Genomic DNA, 21909 nt, shown 5'->3' on the forward strand with positions numbered 1-21909 from the left:
GGATTGGCGATTAGCTGCTCACCAGCTAATGATTTTTCCAGTGTGTGCAGTCTGTGCATAGCCCAAGACTTTCACAGTGGCTGCAACAGAAGCGGTTGGATCGGTGCCGGAGCCGACAACACACATCCTTCCCTTAAAACATCTAGACACCCACAGCGCCAGCTTTCTGTCAATCCTCTTGTGCATGGCCAGCGATAAAAAAACGTAATCAGGAATTATTGCAGGATAGCCTCACGGGGTGCTATGGGGTCTGCTGGAACGTCAATTATTATGATTAGCCATGTTTCCCGAAACATTTCCACCCAAGACATGAGAGTTTTGTTTGGTGGTGCAGATTTCTGAAAAATGTCTTGAAACCCTGTTGTTATAGATATCAGGGAATACCTGCCTTTCTGTCCCCTGTCCCATAACTACATAAATGTTCTACACACCATGCACGTTACTGGATGGTGTACTGGGGCATACCAGCTGTCATTGAACTTCTACTGTAACACATATGATACACATACAGTTTTCAGTTACCCAATAGATTTCAGTGCATACTTGTATTCTCAGCAAATCTAATATACTGTATATAATATAAAAAAAATAAAAAAAAAATAATAAATTTATTTTCATTAAAATAATTTGATGGCAGTCATTCTATAATTGGTTAATACTGTACAGTACCTTGGTCAGTTGAATAACGATACCTCAAAATCTACACTACAATTGCATTCCTTTCCTTTAGTATCTTTATTAAACTTCCCAAGCTCTGTTACAAAACATCTCCCTAGGGACGTTTCTTGATTTCTGTTTTATCTATGACAATTCATTGAAGAAAAATAAACTAATATTGGACGAACATCTCTCTTTGCTTCACTAAATTGGATCATTGATTATTGCATATGGACATTGTATATGGACATTTAAAATGTAGTTATAGGCGCCAGACCACAAATGTGTTTCATGTGTATATATATATATATATATATATATATATATATATATATATATATATATATATATATATATATATAATGACTAGGAGACAAAACGCGTCATCACTTTCACCCATACTGTATCCGGTAATCATTTGTAAACACCATCAAATGGATTACACCATTAATGCAACCAAGGCTGAAGGGTGGAATGGGTTTACTGGATCTTTCCAGTTATTCTCATGCTTTCTTTCTTCAATATCTTACCGACTGGCTGTTGAAAAGAGATGGTTTTGTGGTATATGGTTTGGACTGTGCACTGCTGGTGCCATACTCAGTATATTGCTGCAGGAGGGAGTGTGGGAGTGGTTATCTGCTCAGGTGGGTAGCTGATTCGTAGCAGCAGTATAAAAACAGCAGGGTGCAAGTGAATATAATGAACTTGTGAATTTGAACTGCCATTGTGTAAGTGCCATTTTTTAAGTGTAGAGTTACATCCAGGAAGGGGTTAAACCAGGTTGCAAGAAGCTTCTGTCCCTTCTGTTTCTGTGTTTTTGTTTTTTTTCCTCTTTGCTTGAAGCCCAGGTGCCTGACCTGTTAAAGGGTCCACAAAGTGCAGGTGCACATTGTGCTGCATGATCTGAGAGTGGGCCACTGAGGAAAATGTGCAACTTGAAGAAATCACAGAGGAAGCGGACAGATACAGAGTGGAGTGTCAGCAGCCGGTAACAACAGGAGACCAGAGGACAAGATAAGAGCCCTGCTGACACTGCTGCAGACTCATCAGGTGTGAGGACACCAGAAGTGTGACACAGCTGCAGGAACAGATAAGTATCAACTTTCTTATATTTTGATAGAAATTAACTTGTAGTGTGTAATTGCATTGTAATTTAATTTTCTATTGTACACTAAGGGGTTAGTCACAGGGAGGTAGATAAAATGGGTGGGGCCCAGATTGAGAATATCACTCAGTGCATGTCGTGCAAAATGTATACGCACCTGGAGCAAAAGTCCCAGTGTGAATACATCTGCAGGAGATGTGAGCGAACGTCCGCCCTGGAAGCCCAGGTCACTGATCTAGAGCGGACCGTTCAGCGACTGAGGTATATTTCCAATCTCGAGCAAAGCTTAGATAGAACGGTGGAGGAGTTGCGGATGGGGCCACCGGTAGATGAGGATTATCAGGTAGCCAGTTGGGTAACGGTCAGAAAGAGGAAAAAGAGGGCCAGGAGGGACATGCACGATCTATCACACCCGAATAAATTTGCCCGGTTGGACAAAGTTTCGGTGGAGGATAGCGACGAAATGACAGAGCTGGATGAGACTGTTCCCTCTAGCAACCAGAGGAGCGGTCCATCTAGCTCTTACGGGATGACAGACAGGGAGGTGCAAAGTCAGATAGTGGTGGTAGGGGATTCTATCATCAGGAGAACAGACAGGGCAATCTGCTATCGGGACCGTGATCGCCGTACAGTCTGTTGTCTCCCGGGTGCTCGGGTAAGGCACATCGCGGACCGAGTAGACAGATTGTTGGGAGGGGCTGGGAGCAACCTGGCGGTCTTGGTACACATCGGTACCAATGACAAAGTTAATGGTAGGTGGCATGTCCTCAAGAAAGAGTATAGGGAATTAGGTATTAAATTAAAGGCGAGGACATCTAGGGTAATATTCTCAGAATTATTACCAGTGCCACGTGCTAGCCCAGGGAGGCAGAGGGAGATCAGGGAGGTAAATGGGTGGCTAAAGGATTGGTGTAGGAAGGAGGGATTTGTGTTCATGGAACACTTGGCAGACTTCTCGGTCAGGCGCCATCTTTTTTGCCGTGATGGATTGCACCTGAACGAGGTGGGGGCTGCGGTGCTGGGGGGAAGGATGGTTAGAGGGTTGGAGGAGATTTTAAACTAGGCAATGGGGGGTGGGGATAGCTAGATACTATGGGACCCATAGTGAGAATAGTAGGATTGGGGTCAAGAATCAATTTGGGGGAGGAGAGGGGAGGACATAGTTACAGGCAATGTCCGGGGTACTAATAAGGGTAATATTGTGTGTAATTCATGGGGTGCTCCAGGAATATTATGTAATAACAGTAATCTTACCTCATTACAGCTCTTAGGTACAGATGACCTTAGGGTATGGGAAGGAGTTAACGACATAGGAAGAAGTTTCAAAACTGTAAATAGGTCGGGCAGTGGGAATGGCGGGGAGGCCTGTAGAGAGTCTACAAAGGGGGAGATGGGTACAAGGAAGTTAGTAAGGAATACAAATAAGTCCAGAGGAGAGATTCAACACAATGGGGGTTATTCTAGTTCACTCTTTCTGACAAATTCCTTCTTAGATGGACAAAACCATGTGCACTGCAGGTGGGGCAGATGTTACTTGTGCAGAGATAATTAGATTTGGGTGGGGTTTTACTTCAAAGTGAGATCTACTGTATATTGCAGTGTAAAAATAAAGCAGCCAGTATTTAACCTGCAGAGAAACAAAATAACTCACCCAAATCTAATTCTCTCTGCACATTTTACATCTGCCCCCTTGTAGTGCACATAGTTTTGTCCATCTAAGAAGGATTTTGTCAGAAAGAGTGAACTAGAATAAGGCCCAATGTTAGGGACGCAAATAAAAATAAACATAAATTAAAATGCCTACTGGCTAATGCAAGAAGCTTAGCAGGTAAAATCGGGGAACTTGAAACTGTAGTCACTAGGGATGATTATGACATTATTGGTATTACAGAAACATGGTGTAACGAGTCACACAATTGGGCATTATGCATGGGGGGATATACACTCTACAGAAAGGACAGGGAAAATAGAAAGGGCGGGGGGGGGGGTGCCTATATGTAAAAAATAACTTAACATCGTGTTAGAAAGAAATGAGCACAGGCACAGAGGAAGACTACACGGAGGCCATGTGGGCAGAGATAACCGACAATAACAAAAAACCTAATAATAGAATTTTAATAGGGGTATGCTATAGACCACCGAACATAAAAGAAGGGGATGAGTGTCTTCTTTTAAACCAAATCAAACAATCATCAGATCAGGGTCAGGTATTAATTATGGGTGATTTTAATTTACCTGATATTGATTGGAAAAACGAAACATGTAAAACAGCAAGAAGCAGTGGGTTCCTAAGCTTACTTAACCCCTTCCTGACACAGCCAGTTTTTGCCTTCCTGACAGAGCCCTTTTTTTCAAATCTGACATGTATCACTTAAGTGGGGATAACTTTTTTTTGCTTTTACTTATCCCAGTGATTTTGAGATTGTTTTCTCGTGACACATTGTACTTCAAGTTAGTGGTAAATTTGGGTCGATACAGTCTGTGTTTTTTTGTGAAAAATACCAAAATGTCGCAAAAAAATGGAAAATTTAGCAATTTGCAAAATGTTAAATTTTCTGCTTGTGAGACAAATAATCATACCACTCAAAATAGTTAATAACTAACATAGACCATATGTCTACTTTATGTTTCCATCATTATTTCAACTTCCTTTTAAATTTTTTGGACACTAGGAGGCTTAAAATATGAATAGCAAATTCTCAAATTTTCAAGAAAATTTCAAACACTGATTTTTTTAGGGACCAGTTCAGTTCTGATGAGACTTTGAGGGACTTGTATGTGAGACACCCCCATAAATGATGCCATTTCAAAAACTGCACCCCTCACAGTATTCAAAACAGCATTTTGGAAGTTTGTTAACCCTTTAGGTGTTTCACAGGAATTAAAACAAAGTGTAGGTGAAATTTCAAAATTTCATTTTTTTTGCAGATTTGCAATTTTAATACATTTTTCTAAGGAACACAGTACATTTTACTAGAGAAATGTGACTAAAAATTGATTCCCCCAATTCTTTTGTTTTCATAAATATCCTATATGTGGCCCTAGTGTGCACGTTGACCAAACCACAGGCTTCATAATAGAAGGAGCACCTACTTGATTTTGGAGCCTCCTTTTTATGAGATTATTTTTTAGGCACCATGTAGGTTTCTAGGCACCATAAGATGCTAAAAGTTAGGAACCTCCCCCACAAGTGACCCCATTTTGCAAACTACATCCTTCAGGGAATTCATTTAGGGGTATAGTGTACATTTCAAACCCCCAGGGGTTTTACCAATTGTGGTACAACTGGGCAGTGAAAATGAAAAATTAATTTTTTTACACAAAAATGCAGTTCTGGCTCCAAATTTTTCATTTTCACAAGGAATGAAGGAGACAAAGCACCCCAAAATCTGTGCCCCAATTTCTCCCGAGTACGGCAATGCCTCACATGTGACCAAAAAATACCATTTGGGTGCATGGCAGGACTCAGAAGGGAAGGAGTGATTTTTGGATTTTGCAGCTCAGATTCTGGTGGAATGTTGGTGGGTGCTATGTCGCATTAGCAAGACCCCCGAAGCACCAATACAGTGGAACCCCCCCACAAGTGACCCCATTTTGCAAACTACACCCCTCAGGGAATTCATCTAGGGGTATAGTGTAAATTTCAAACCCCCAGGGGTTTCACCAATTTTGATACAACTGGGCTGTGCAAATGAAAAATTAAATTTTTTACACAAAAATGCAGTTCTGGCTCCAAATTTGTCATTTTCACAAGGAATGAAGGAGACAAAGCACCCCAAAATCTGTGCCCCAATTTCTCCCGAGTACGGCAATGCCTCACATGTGACCACAAAATACCATTTGGGTGCATGGCAGGACTCAGAAGGGAAGGAGTGATTTTTGGATTTTGCAGCTCAGATTCTGGTGGAATGTTGGTGGGTGCTATGTCGCATTAGCAAGACCCCCCAAGCACCAATACAGTGGAACCCCCCCACAAGTGACCCCATTTTGCAAACTACACCCCTCAGGGAATTCATCTAGGGGTATAGTGTACATTTCAAACCCCCAGGGGTTTCACCAATTTTGATACAACTGGGCTGTGCAAATGAAAAATTACATTTTTTACACAAAAATGCAGTTCTGGCTCAAAATTTTTCATTTTCACAAGGAATGAAGGAGAAAAAGCACCCCAAAATCTGTGCCCCAATTCCTCCCGAGTACGGCAATGTCTCACATGTGACCAAAAAATACCATTTGGGTGCATGGCAGGACTCAGAAGGGAAGGAGTGATTTTTGGATTTTGCAGCACAGATTCTGGTGGAATGTTGGTGGGTGCTATGTCGCATTAGCAAGACCCCCCAAGCACCAATACAGTGGAACCCCCCCACAAGTGACCCCATTTTGCAAACTACACCCCTCAGGGAATTCATCTAGGGGTATAGTGTACATTTCAAACCCCCAGGGGTTTCACCAATTTTGATACAACTGGGCTGTGCAAATGAAAAATTACATTTTTTACACAAAAATGCAGTTCTGGCTCAAAATTTTTCATTTTCACAAGGAATGAAGGAGAAAAAGCACCCCAAAATCTGTGCCCCAATTTCTCCCGAGTACGGCAATGTCTCACATGTGACCAAAAAATACCATTTGGGTGCATGGCAGGACTCAGAAGGGAAGGAGTGATTTTTGGATTTTGCAGCACAGATTCTGGTGGAATGTTGGTGGGTGCTATGTCGCATTAGCAAGACCCCCAAAGCACCAATACAGTGGAACCCCCCCACAAGTGACCCCATTTTGCAAACTACACCCCTCAGGGAATTCATCTAGGGGTATAGTGTACATTTCAAACCCCCAGGGGTTTCACCAATTTTGATACAACTGGGCAGTGAAAATGAAAAATTACATTTTTTTACACAAAAATGCAGTTCTGGCTCAAAATTTTTCATTTTCATAAGGTATGAAGGAGAAAAAGCACCCCAAAATCTGTGCCCCAATTTCTCCCGAGTACGGCAATGCCTCATGTGTGACCAAAAAGTGGCAGGACTCAGAAGGGAAGGAGTGATATTTGGATTTTGCAGCACAGATTCTGGTGGAATGTTGGTGGGTGCTATGTCGCATTAGCAAGACCCCCAAAGCACCAATACAGTGGAACCCCCCCACAAGTGACCCCATTTTGCAAACTACACCCCTCAGGGAATTCATCTAGGGGTATAGTGTACATTTCAAACCCCCAGGGGTTTCACCAATTTTGATACAACTGGGCAGTGAAAATGAAAAATTACATTTTTTAACACAAAAATGCAGTTCTGGCTCAAAATTTTTCATTTTCATAAGGTATGAAGGAGAAAAAGCACCCCAAAATCTGTGCCCCAATTTCTTCCGAGTACGGCAATGCCTCATGTGTGACCAAAAAGTGGCAGGACTCAGAAGGGAAGGAGTGATATTTGGATTTTGCAGCACAGATTCTGGTGGAATGTTGGTGGGTGCTATGTCGCATTAGCAAGACCCCCAAAGCACCAATACAGTGGAACCCCCCCACAAGTGACCCCATTTTGCAAACTACACCCCTCAGGGAATTCATCTAGGGGTATAGTGTACATTTCAAACCCCCAGGGGTTTCACCAATTTTGATACAACTGGGCAGTGAAAATGAAAAATTACATTTTTTTACACAAAAATGCAGTTCTGGCTCAAAATTTTTCATTTTCAGAAGGTATGAAGGAGAAAAAGCACCCCAAAATCTGTGCCCCAATTTCTCCTGAGTATGGCAATGCCTCATATGTGACCAAAAAATACCAGTTGGGTGCATGGCAGGACACAGAAGGGAAGGAGTGATTTTTGGATTTTGCAGCTCAGATTCTGGTGGAATGAATGGTGGGTGCTATGTGGCATTAGCAAGACCCCCGAAGCACGGTGAAATGATGAACCTAATAATCCATAGATGTGTGGTATATTTTAAAACACTCCTTTATACATAGGCCGGGTTTGTCGGGGCAAGTTTCACAGTGGAAAATAGTTTCCTTTCTTATTCCCTTTTTATAGCAAACTTTGCACCTTTTTTGTGTCCTGCCCTTTCTTGCAGTGGAGGGGATTTCGTTAGGAAAATGCTGCCCTGGTACAATACGGGGGCCAGTACTAGAAGTACTGGGGCCCTCTGCCTGCTGGTTCCCAAATATTAGGCCCTTTATGACTTCCTCTTGAAAGTGCATAAATGTCCCCCTCTGGCTGGTAGAACGGAATAGCACGTAAGTGTTATACAGTGCCATCTGGATGATATACACGGCCAGCTTCTTGTACCAGATTTTTGTTTTCCGCAGGGCACTGTACGGCTTCAGTACCTGATCTGAAAGATCCACTCCGCCCATGTACCTATTGTAATCTAGGATACAATTAGGTTTTGAGGTGTGGGTACTGGTACCTCGTACAGGGATGGAGGTGGTACTGTCTCCATGAATTGTTGTCAGTATAAGGACATCCCTCTTGTCCTTATATTTGACCAACAACATATTTTCGGTGCATATTCCCCTGCTTTCACCCCTTCTCATTACTTGGGCAATGTGCGTTTTTGGGAGGCCTCTTTGGTTCTTACGCACAGTACCGCAAGCTGCTGTACCTCTTGAACCAAGGGCCTTAAACAGGGGGATGCTAGTGTAAAAGTTATCCACATAGAGGTGATAACCTTTATCCAGGAAGGGGTGCACTAAATCCCAGACAATTTTTCCACTAACACCTACGAGGGAGGGGGGGCATTCTGGCGGTTCAATTCTTGAATCCTTCCCTTCATATACCCTAAACCTGTGGGTGTACCCTGAGGTGCTTTCACAAAGCTTATACATTTTTATGCCATACCTTGCCCTCTTACTGGGAAGGTACTGGCGGAATTTAACCCTTCCTTTAAAATGTATAAGGGACTCGTCTATGCAAATGAATTTATCTGGGATGTACATCTCTTCAAATTTGGCACTGAAGTGATCAATGACCGGCCTGACTTTGAATAGCCGGTCAAAGGTGGGATCATCTCTGGGTGGGCACAGTGTATTATCGGTGTAATGTAAAAATTTAAGGATTGTCTCAAAACGAGCCAGAGTCATGGCCATACGGTAAAATGGGGTGCTGTACAGAACATCTGTACTCCAATATTGCCTAATTTCTGGCTTTTTTACTATGCCCATATGTAACACCAGACCCCAAAACGTCATCATCTCTACTGCATCTACAGGGGTCCACCTAGCAAATGATGACGTGGGGTTTTGAGCAATAAACTGCTGGGCATATAAATTAGTTTGGTCCACCATTAAATTTATAAAATCATCAGAGAAAAATAATTTGAAAAAGTCAATTTCTCTGAGACCTGCTGAATCAAATTGGATTCCTGGGATGGCCAAAAACTCAGGAACCTGGGGCTCAAAATTGTCTGGTGGTGGGGTCCATACGGGATCAATCATTTGGGGGGGGGTCTCAGCTGCTCTACGGGGGCGTCTTTGAGGGGGTCCCTCATCAGCAGAGGAGGAAGAGGAGCTTAAGGCGAATCCTTCAAATTCCCCGCTTGCATCACTGGCTGTGTCAGAGTCAGAGGCAAGCATGGCATATGCCTCCTCCGCTGAATACATTCTTCTGGATGACTGGGATGACATTTGGGATGACATTTGGGATGCCATTTTTATTTTTGTGTTTCTGGTAGTGAAATGTTTCAACACGTGTATAGTGTAGGGGGGGGGGGGTACAAACTTTATTTCAACACGGGGGGTATGTAGTGTGTAGTGTGTATGTAGTGCAGAAAAAAAAATACTTTATACAGGAATTTGATCCCAATAAAAAAAAAAAAAAATTGAAGGGGTTAAAAAAAAAAAAAAAAGGTCCTGCGCCAAAAATTGAGCACAGATGTTGGTCAGTAACGTCCGTCACTGAACAGCGCTCAAAGGCAACAGGAATTTGATAAAAAAAAAAAAAATAGATCAACCCTGTGCCGAAAAAGCTGATCAGTGATGTACGTCACTGATCAGCGCACAGTGGCCACAGGACACCCACAAAATCACAGTGTGTGTAAAAAAAAAAATTAAAAAAAAGACCCCACAGCACCCTCAAAAAAAAAAAAAAAAGGTGATCAGTGATGCGACACTGATTACCAGTGAGGGGCAGCAGGTGCACAACCTTTGGTGCAACTGACAGTGCAACTGGCAGCAACTGACAGGTATATATATAAAAAAAAAAACCCCTGCACCCCCAAAAAGTTGCTGATCAGCACAGATATACTGATCAGCACAAAAGGGGGGGTAGCAGACACAAAATATAGCACTCTCTATCACTCTCTGTCACTCTCTGTCCCTATCTCTCTCTATCTCTCACTCTCTATCACTCTCTATCACTCTCTGTCACTATCTGTCACTCTCTGTCACTATCTGTCCCTATCTCTCACGATCTGTGACTCTATGACACTGCTGCAGCAGCACACACAGAAGTCACAAGATCCAGGAAGTATCCAGCTGCTGGCAGCACGCTACCAGCGGTGATCAGCGGTGATCAGGTAAGTTTCAGGCAAGGATCAGGTATGTATCACGACAGATTGGCACGGTGACCGCTCTGCACGCAATTCCAGACCGGAATGGCGTCTGCAGCGCAGTCACCGTTAGTTTAAATCACGCGCCTTGGCTGTGATTGGTCCGTGGGTCCCACGGACCAATCACAGCCTTGGGGGCAGGTGGGGTGAGGTGTCGTAGTCACCGATGACCCCCTCATGCCCCCTGACGCCCGGCGGTGATTGACACCTGTGTTACCGAGCGTCTGATTCGCCAGTAACACAGGAAAACGCTGTGAATGGCTGTTCACACTGAACAGCCAATCACAGCGATCGCCGACGGGGGGGCGGCATCGCAGCCCCCCCTGGGCATGCAGGGACATGTCTGCTGTCAGGGACAGCAGACATCGTCCCTCTGTCACTGCGTCTCGAGACGCAGTGGCACTTTGAAGTCATGACGTATATATACGTCATGTGTCGGGAAGTACATCCCGGCCATGACGTATATATACGTCAAATGTCGGGAAGGGGTTAAAGACCAGTTACTCACACAAACTGTAGAAGCTAGTGAACAGTGACCACAATATGGTTTCACTGGAAATCAACTTCAGTAAATTACATCATAAAGGATCGACAAAAATACTAAACTTCAGAAAAGCTAACTTCGAATTATTCAGAGAAGCCCTAAAAAGAATTGTGTGGGAAACTGTTTTTGAGGGGATAAATGCTGAGGAAATGTGGGATAATCTAAAAAATATACTCGAATCATTAACTATTAAATACATTCCTAAAGTAACTAAGGGTAAATTCAATAAAAAAAAGCCACCATGGTTGGACAAAAATGTTAGGTCAGCAATCAACAATAAAACAAGAGCATTTAAATTCTATAAAAATAACTTAAATAAGGAGGCGTTCACCAAATACAAAGGATCAAACAAAATTTGCAAAGGGGCAATTAAAGTATCTAAAAGGGATTATGAAGAGTGCATAGCCACTGAAAGTAAAACTAACCCCAATAAGTTTTTCAAATACATAAATAGTAAACGTATAATTAAGGACAACATAGGCCCACTAACCGATATCAATGGAAAAAGTTTTACGGAGGACAAGGGAAAAGCAGAACTGTTAAATGAGTTCTTCTCATCAGTGTTTACTAAGGGAGATCAGACTGTGGAACGCACACATACCACAAATGGGATGAACAAGTCGGACCTCAATACTGAATTCTCTACCGAGGAAATAATATTGAGGCTCAGCAAAATCAAAACAAATAAATCACCTGGGCCAGATTGGATTCATCCTAGGGTACTAATGGAATTAAGGGAGGAATTAGCTTCCCCTCTACATTATATCTTTGATAATTCACTATCATCAGGAAAGGTACCAAAAGAATGGAGAATAGCAGAGGTAGTGCCATTATTTAAAAAAGGAAAAAAAGGATGATCCCGTCAATTACAGACCTGTTAGTTTACCATCAATAGTGGGTAAACTATTTGATTGGTACTTGTGTAGCAAGTACCGAATGATTTTTAAGAGATGGTATCCAGGAATATTTAGACCTTCATAGTTTACTCAGTAATAACCAGCATGGGTTCGTGAAAAATCGTTCATGCCAAACTAATCTACTTGGTTTCTATGAAGAGGTTAGCAAAAACCTTGATAATGGAAATGCTGTAGATGTGATTTTCCTAGATTTTGATAAAGCCTTCGACACAGTACCACACAAGAGGTTGATAAATAAAATGGAGGACATGGGATTAGGGGCAAATATCTGTAGATGGGTAGGGAACTGGCTGTGTAATAGAGGACAAAGAGTGGTCATGAACAGTGTCGTATCTAATATGATACCAGTACTAAGTGGAGTGCCACAGGGTTTGGTTCTTGGGCCCATTTTATTTAACATTTTTATTAACTATATTGGGATGGGGTTACTCAGCAATGTATACATCTTTGCAGATGATACAAAACTGAGCAGAGTTATTAAATCATCAGAAGATGTCACCACGCTTCAAAATGATCTTGACAATCTAGACGAGTGGGCAAAAAAGTGGAAGATGAGGTTCAATGTGAACAAATGCAAGGTCATGCACCTTGGGAGACATAACCAGTGTGCTAGTTATAACCTAAGCAGGGATGAATTGGGTAAATCAGTACTCGAAAAGGATCTAGAAGTCCAAATAGACAACAATCTGGGGTGTAGTGCTCAATGTAATAAAGCAACAAAAAAGGCCAACAAAATTCGGTACTCTTTACCTAGAAGGGCGCCCATCGCGGCCATTGCGGGCATCGCATGCGACCAAAAAAACACATGCGATGCGACCGACGCGATTTCCCATAGGGAACAATGTTAAATGTCCCAATTGACCCGATTTCCCATAGGGAACAATATTAAATGTCCCAATTGACCCGATTTTCCATAGGGAACAATGTTAAATGGCCCACAGAGGCCAAATAGGCACCCTGACGGTACGCGTCCTCCGACGTTTTCATACCCCCACTATCCACGTCGGCGTGGAGTTGAGAATAGAAAGTGTGGCGAGCGCAGCGAGCCACCTAGCCCGAAGCGTGGCGAGCGGACGCGGACACCTTCACAGGTATACGCGTCCCCTCACGGGCTTCACAGGTGTCCGCGTCCCCTCGCGGGGCTCGCTGTGCTCGCCATGCTTCGGGCTCGCTGCGCTCGCCACACTTTCTATTCTCAACTCCACGCCGATGTGGATAGTAGGGGTATGAAAAGGTTGTAGGACGCGTACCGCCGCCGCTCGCCACGCTTCGGGTTGACATTGATCGTGGGGTGGCGTTAACAATTGGGGGGGCCATTTCACACATCAGGGTGCCTATTTGGCCTCTGTGGGCAATTTAACATTGTTCCCTATGGAAAATCGGGTCAATTGGGACATTTAATATTGTTCCGTATGGGAAATCGGGTCAATTGGGACATTTAACATTGTTCCCTATGGGAAATCGCGGTCATCGCGTCGGTCGCATCGCACGCGATTTTTTTTTTCCTTACGATGCCCACGATCAAAATCGTGGGCGCCCTTCTAGGCAAAAAGTACCCAAAATTCTCACATGTATTAAAAGAGGCATGGAAACTAGGGACTCAAAAGTAATTATGCCTCTGTACAAATCATTGGTTAGACCGCACCTCGAATACGCAGTGCAGTTCTGGGCTCCGCACTATAAAAAGGACATCATAGAATTAGAAAAAAATCCAAAGAAGAGCAACAAAGCTTATTAGGGGAATGGAGAATTTAAGCTATGAGGAAAGATTAAACAATTTGGGACTATTTACAGTAGAGAAAAGACGTTTAAGGGGGGATATGCTCAACATGTATAAATATATTAGGGGCCAATATAAGGAACTGTCAAACACCCTTTTTTCGACTAGTAAGGAATCTATGAAGCGAGGGCACGAGTTTAGATTAGAAGAAAAAAGATTTTGTTCATCTATAAGAAAAAATTTCTTTACAGTCAGAGCAGTCAAACTTTGGAACTCTCTTCCTGGAGAAGTGGTGTCGGCAGACACTATAAATATGTTTAAAATAAGGTTGGATAAACATTTATTGGTTAAAAACATCTATGGGTACCAATAAGTAACATAATCTGTCTTTAAAATATCAGAACATACAGTACAACAAGGGATAAGCTACTTTAAACATAGGTTGAACTAGATGGACGCAAGTCTTTATTCAGCCTCACCTACTATGTAACTATATACTCGCCTAATGCATAGCTTCACTCTCCCAGATCAAAAAGCCAATCATTTTGTCTTCTTAACCCTCTTTTTAAAGGCTCTTATAATACTTGGCTTGCAATTAATAAACAGTTTAAACAAAACTCAGGATATACAAAACATATCTTTTTGGGGTAATCCATTATTCACCCCCGAGTTTACGGACAGTATCTTTCAGAGGCTGAAATGTAAGGACATAATCTCCACTGAGGATATGCTTGATCCTGGTGGGACCATATTGTCATGTATACTGTACATTTACAAGATAAATTTGGATTGACACCTTAAGCTTTCTATTCATATATCCAAATTAGGAATTATATTGCTTCTTTACCAAAACCTGTTGATTTTGATGTTCCAAATGATGTGATGTAGGCTTCTCGGGCAATTTAAGACAATTACGTATAGAACACGATATTTATATTATGAATTCCTGCAAACACATTCATCGCTTATGTGGTTAATTCTGGAAAAGGCATAGGAGATTCCTGCTTCCAATTTTCAAACAAGATAATCAAATATTACGACATAGTTATGAAGACATTACTATCTTCATTGCAAGAAGTACATGCTAAGATCATCCATAGGGCATATGTTTCTCAAGATTTGTACAATAAATTTCACAAGGATTCACAGTCCAATTGCCTGAAATGCTTTGGAAGTTTTCCTACATACATACATACATCATATTTGGGAGTGTGGTAAAATAAAAAAAGTACTGGTATAAGGTCTTTCATTTTATTACTGATACTTTTTCTATCACTGTGCAAATTTTCAACCTTGGATAGATGAAGGTTTTTGGAAAGAATTTGTGGCAATATGTACAATCATTGTCACCCTCACTGTATAATGACAGGCAACCTACTTTGTCGGATCTAGAAAGGGGTGCTAAAACTTTTTTTTTTTTATAGAATAATTTTTATTAAAGTTTTTATAGGACGTGGGGTGTATATTTTGAAACCATGAATGTCCTAACGCAGACAATGATTTTTAAAATATTTGAGGTACTTGTATATTTTGGCGGCGCCCATCGCATCGCATACCATAACGCATGCAATGGTATGCGATGCGACGCGATTTCGTGCCATAGTGTGCGATGGCATACAATTTTCAAATTGTATGCCATTGTACATGGCATACAATGCCATACAATGCGATGCAACATTGTATAAGCACCCTAATGGGTGCTTATACAATGTTAAGCACCCTAATGGGTGCTTACAATGTCAAATGCACCCCCACGCCACCCCCCACTATAAACGTGAACCCAAAGCGTGGCGAGCACAGCGAGCCCGCGAGGGGCGGCGGTACGCGTCCTACGACCTTTTCATACCCCCACTATCCACGTCGGCGTGGAGTTGAGAATAGAAAGTGTGGCGAGCGCAGCGAGCCACCGGGCCCGAAGCGTGGCGAGCGCACCGCGCCCCGCGAGGGGACGCGGATACCTTCACAGGTATCCGCGTCCCCTGGTGGGCTTCACAGGTGTCCGCGTGGCGAGCCACGCGAGGGGACGCGGACACCTGTGAAGCCCGCCAGGGGACGCGTATACCTGTGAAGGTATCCGCGTCCGCTCGGTGGCTCGCTGCGCTTGCCACACTTTCTATTCTCAACTCCACGCCGACGTGGATAGTGGGGGTATGAAAAGGTCGTAGGACGCGTACCGCCGCCCCTCGCGGGCTCGCTGCGCTCGCCACGCTTCGGGTTCACGTTTATAGTGGGGGGGTGGTGTGGGGGTGCATTTAACATCTAGAAAGGGGTGCTAAAACTTTTTTTTTTTTATAGAATAATTTTTATTAAAGTTTTTATAGGACGTGGGGTGTATATTTTGAAACCATGAATGTCCTAACGCAGACAATGATTTTTAAAATATTTGAGGTACAGTACTTGTATATTTTGGCGGCGCCCATCGCATCGCATACCATAACGCATGCGATGGTATGTGATGCGACGCGATTTCGTGCCATAGTGTGCGATGGCATACAATTTTCAAATTGTATGCCATTGTACATGGCATACAATGCCATACGATGCGATGCGATTAAACATTGTATAAGCACCCTAATGGGTGCTTATACAATGTTAAGCACCCTAATGGGTGCTTACAATGTCAAATGCACCCCCACGCCACCCCCCACTATAAACGCGAACCCAAAGCGTGGCGAGCACAGCGAGTCCGCGAGGGGCGGCGGTACGCGTCCTACGACCTTTTCATACCCCCACTATCCACGTCGGCGTGGAGTTGAGAATAGAAAGTGTGGCGAGCGCAGCGAGCCACCGAGCCCGAAGCGTGGCGAGCGCAGCGTGCCCCGCGAGGGGACGCGGATACCTTCACAGGTATCCGCGTCCCCTGGCGGGCTTCACAGGTGTCCGCGTGGCGAGCCACGCGAGGGGACGCGGACACCTGTGAAGCCCGCCAGGGGACGCGTATACCTGTGAAGGTATCCGCGTCCGCTCGCCACGCTTCGGGCTCGGTGGCTCGCTGCGCTTGCCACACTTTCTATTCTCAACTCCACGCCGACGTGGATAGTGGGGGTATGAAAAGGTCGTAGGACGCGTACCGCCGCCCCTCGCGGGCTCGCTGCGCTCGCCACGCTTCGGGTTCACGTTTATAGTGGGGGGGGGGTGGTGTGGGGGTGCATTTAACATTGTAAGCACCCATTAGGGTGCTTATACGATTTTTTCATCGCATAGGGGGTCAAAATCGCATCGCATCGCATTCCATCGGGTACATGGTATTTGTTCTATATGAGTCCACTACCAGTTATTTTTTATGTATGTCAATAAATCCCTTTTTATAGCAATACAATATTGTGCTATACGATTTTTTCACAGTGTGAGTTACTTAGTTTTAAGGTGGAGTCCTTGAGCTCTACAGAGGACAGCATACACCCACCATAAAAGGTCATAAATATCCTTATTACAATCTTTGTTCCTGAGGATGGCATGGAACATCAAGTTTTATATTTGTTCACTAATTGGTGTATCTGGAGCTCTGCTTTTGAAAGAGATCACAGCCTGAAGCACAAGTCTTTTTGATTTCTATGCCCCTATTTCCTCCCTACCTGTGTTCCATATTGCCTGTTGAACCTGTGCTCCATATCGCTTGTTGAACCTCGGAACGTAGGAGCAAGAAAAAAGAGGTGGACTTAAAAGATACAGTTACAAGTTTGAATCATCGGTACTCCTCCAACATCTTCTATGCAGCCTCAGGTAGTAGCACCCCTGACCATGCATACAGCATACACTATGCATGGTCAGGGGTGCTACTACCTGAGGTTGCATAGAAGAAATGCATACAGTATATCCCTATAGCTGCCCTGCCAGGAATTCATCCAGCGGACAGAGCAGGAACCTGAGAGCTACTTTAACTTTCTTAACCAGCCACAGCTAAATCTTCAGTCAGAGTCCTTACCAATACCCCAATGGTGCAGACCCTATTTTCTGTACATTACAAGCTATCGGCTGTAGCTTAACCCCCATCTATTATGAAATGCTCAAAGACGTCCTAGGCCCAGACTTCTCAAGGCTTTTAACTCTATTTCAGTTGACACACATTTCTTGCACCAATTCTAAAACAGGTCATAGACCCCTTGATGTGTTTGAGCTACAGACCTATCTCTTTGCTTAACATTCATAAGTTGATAATTTGAAGACCAGCCAGGAGTCACTGATTGGGGCAGGCGCTAGGAGTGTTGCAGCATTAGGCATTGTGATTTGTAGGTTTCTAAAGGGTTGGAGCTTAAATTGCTGACTGCTCAGATGGAATAATCTTAAAAAATAAAATGTGTTCAGTCAGGTGCCCCACAGCCTGCTGTCAAGCTTAACCAGCCCTAGGCTTGGAATGCATGCCCCTAGACATTTGCCTAGTTTGCATATGCCTAAAGGAAGCTTTGTATATAGGATCACTGACCTGGGAATCCAATGCAGCTAGCTTGTAGGGGTTGTTCTGGGAAAGACCCAGTTCTCAGTGCAGTGTAAACAGGTAAGCCAGCTCAATGCAACCAGGGACCCATCTGCATAGAAAGAGCCTCCCCTTGAAAATGGTCTTGTTTCCTAGCACCAGCCCTGTTCTTATGTACAGTGACACCACTGACCCGGCAATATGCCATCAGTTGGGTGCAGCTCTGCATTTTAATGTAAAGGGGGTATTAATACCTGCAATGCTCTCTGCAATATCTAGTATTCACTGAAACATTATGATTTGGTAGTCACTGCAATTTTCTCTGTATTATTATTTGGTGTTCAATATAATACATGAACTATATATATATATATATATATATATATATATACACATATAGTAATCTTTGATGCCCGGCACTCAAACCCCCCCTGTGGGGTAACTCGCTCAGTTGCCCTCTGTGCTGGCTGAGAAGCCAGAAATATGCAGTCCTTTGGAAAACAGCGGCACTCTGAGTCTTCAAGTGGTGAAACAAGTGAAAACTTTACTGGTCTACAGTTTCGGGGACATCACCCCTTCATCAGGAGCTGATGAAGGGGTGATGTCCCCGAAACTGTAGACCAGTAAAGTTTTCACTTGTTTCACCACTTGAAGATTTAGAGTGCCGCTGTTTTCCAAAGGACTATATATATATACATATATACATATATATATATATATATATATATATATATATAGAAACCAAGATATAGTGAGCGCTAAGTTGTATTCCACCACCTGATACGAGTGTAATTTTTCACTTCATATATTAATACATACAACTTTGTATAAACAGAATATTTTATTAAAACTTTTTTTTATAAAATTCCATTGTTGTGTTCTTTCGAGATGTCAACAAAAATAACCCAACGCGTTTCGCCTTTCAGGAAGGCTTCATCAGGGGGTTTTTATGCACACATGCACTGCAAGTGGTAGAAAGAATGCCAAACATAAATAACACTGTTCATTCAATGTTTTTTGGTTTAAAAGAGGTACAATGATGAGGTACAATAATGAAGGAGGTACATACCGAGAAAGAACAGTGTAAAATCAATCACTGACGGAAGTGTAGGTTTTAATAGGACTTCCCACAATCTAGAGAGATAAGGTAATTTTCTTAATCTGTTTTTTAGGAGGAAAAAAATGAACGAGGAGGATAGCATGTAGAATTCGATGGTACCTACGGTGGTAGTAAGGGGTCCGAAGGCAGAACTGCCCGGATCGGTCTTTTCACTATTCGTGACCCTTTTTGAGGGATTTTAGGAGAGGCGAGATAGCCTATCTGGAGGAAGAGTGTGTGGTATTAGCCTTAAAGTGCTTGATTAAGGTATATGAGCAGTATAAAAAGGTCTTACGTACCGCATGTGGGGGGAGATCTATCCAACAATTGGGTAGAAGGATCCTTTCCCACTAGTAGTGAGGATTTTCCACAACCTTTTAAAAAGGCTATAAGCCTATCAATTGGGAGATAGATTAGCATTGATGCCACTTAGTTATGGTGTTTATGGAACATATGAAAACATAGGTTTTACATACCACGCATAAAAGAAAAATTTCACAATCTGATGGAGAGGTTTTTCCTATTGTCCGCAGGAAACAAGTGACAAATACCTATAGGGACAATATTTAGCATTTAGCATGGATGATTTGGATTTATATACAAGAGATTTTATTACTGTCCCCTATATTAGCTGGGATGTATTTAACAGGCTTAAAAGACCATTTTTAATCCATAAGTATGCCTTGATTTCCCTTAGTGAGATTTTCAATGGCACAAATTTTAATTGTTAATAAAAAAAAAATAATAATAATGAAGTATAAAGGTGAAATATATGCATAACAGGGTTGTTGACTATACGTTGTTGACGTTAGGGTTGTTGACTATACGTTTCCAAAAGAAATACCATCTCCAGATGTGATACTTGAAAATTTTTTTTTAATAAAAGCACTCTGGTTTTACGATTACAAACTGTATTGCATTATATTTAACTGCTATTGGTGGAAGTTTGAGCTGGTGGCTTAAGCGCTCTCTATTCCCTGCTTTCCCTATATATACATATATACATATATATATATACAGATACGGGGGGACCCCTTCCTGCGCTATTAGAAATGGGAGCAGCACCTCTGAAGGATCTCCTGTTAGACAAGATCCGAATGATAGAAATGGAAAACAAGGGGGGTATCAGAGTGCGCTAGAATACAACAATGGTAGATTTAAACAATCGATGTTTAATATAAAATATAAAAAATGGTACAAATATAAAAAGAGCCCCTATAGTCAGGGGTATCTCAAAAATACAGTTTGATGAACAGATATGATTGTTGTTCAATTCCAGTGGTCTTGATCACAATTAGCCCAACGCGTTTCGTCAAAACATGACTTCATCAGGGGCGGATATAGTAATCAGCAATAACCATATAAATCACAAAAACAATAAAATTTGTCGCTCAGCAATCTCGAGTCACTTTTGATGTGACAACAGCAATCGTTAAGAGACAGGCGAAAAGCAAATTCTATAAACAAAATTCAGTTTTCATCGTGATATTCTCAGTAATATTCCAATAAGATTTCAGCAATCACAAATGCAGGATGTTTCCAAAAAGAAATATCAAGAGAATTTGCCAGATGTATGAAAATTATCAGAGAGCTTAGGATCTAACAACCAGTCTGGTTGACTGGTTGCGGCTAGTTTTGCCGACATACGCAAGTCCACACGGGCAACCAATAAGGTATACCACGTGTGTACTTTCGCATGTCAGGTGATGTCTGATGTTAAATTTAGTCCCTAATCTAGGGTGAAAAAATACATCTCCTGTCACTAAAAATTTACAAGTGGTACAGGGGCATTTAAAACAGCCAGGTTTTTTGTTTTGCAAAAAATGTTTAGGTGCTTCACTACCTCTACCAGTAATATCAGATTTGACCAAAATACTGCGAAGGTTTCTGGAATTTGAGTAGCAGGGCATAAGCCTCGTATCGCTCAACCCAAGCGACTCATCCGTCTGTACAATATTCCAGTGCTTTTTGGATACCCCTGTGATCCCCCCAGATGAAGAATTAAATTGCATAACCCACGGTATGGTTTCACCTGTAACTTTTTGGGATTTGGGTTCCAACAACTGCAGTCTATCCAACTGAAGTACTCGGTTCTTAGTAGCCAGAAGAGAGTCTAACTTATAGCCTCTGATGGTGAACTTATGTATGAGTTCATCCATTTGCTTGGCAGCCGAGTGAATGTCGCTATTAATTCGATGGATTCTCAACATTTGTGAGTAAGGCAAGCCTTGTTTAAGCTTAGTCGGATGACAGCTACGCCAGTGCAAAAATGTGTTGCGGTCTGTATCTTTAACAAATACTGATGTAACTAATTTTGAATCTCTTCATCCAGGATTTTATTTTTTACCCGCTATATAGATGACCTCCTATTTTTCTGGAGGGGAGCCACCGATGACCTCATAGCACTCTTTGATAGAAACAACTGTTCTGACAGCCCGGTGAAGTTTACCTATAAGATGAGCCAGTCCCAAATCGAATTTCTCGATGTTGCAATTGCAGTTAAAGATTCAAAATTAGTTACATCAGTATTTGTTAAAGATACAGACCGCAACACATTTTTGCACTGGCGTAGCTGTCATCCGACTAAGCTTAAACAAGGCTTGCCTTACTCACAAATGTTGAGAATCCATCGAATTAATAGCGACATTCACTCGGCTGCCAAGCAAATGGATGAACTCATACATAAGTTCACCATCAGAGGCTATAAGTTAGACTCTCTTCTGGCTACTAAGAACCGAGTACTTCAGTTGGATAGACTGCAGTTGTTGGAACCCAAATCCCAAAAAGTTACAGGTGAAACCATACCGTGGGTTATGCAATTTAATTCTTCATCTGGGGGGATCACAGGGGTATCCAAAAAGCACTGGAATATTGTACAGACGGATGAGTCGCTTGGGTTGAGCGATACGAGGCTTAT

The sequence above is a fragment of the Crinia signifera genome, chromosome 4 (assembly GCF_055691185.1).
Source record: "Crinia signifera chromosome 4, ASM5569118v1, whole genome shotgun sequence".
Classification (NCBI taxonomy): Eukaryota; Metazoa; Chordata; class Amphibia; order Anura; family Myobatrachidae; genus Crinia; species Crinia signifera.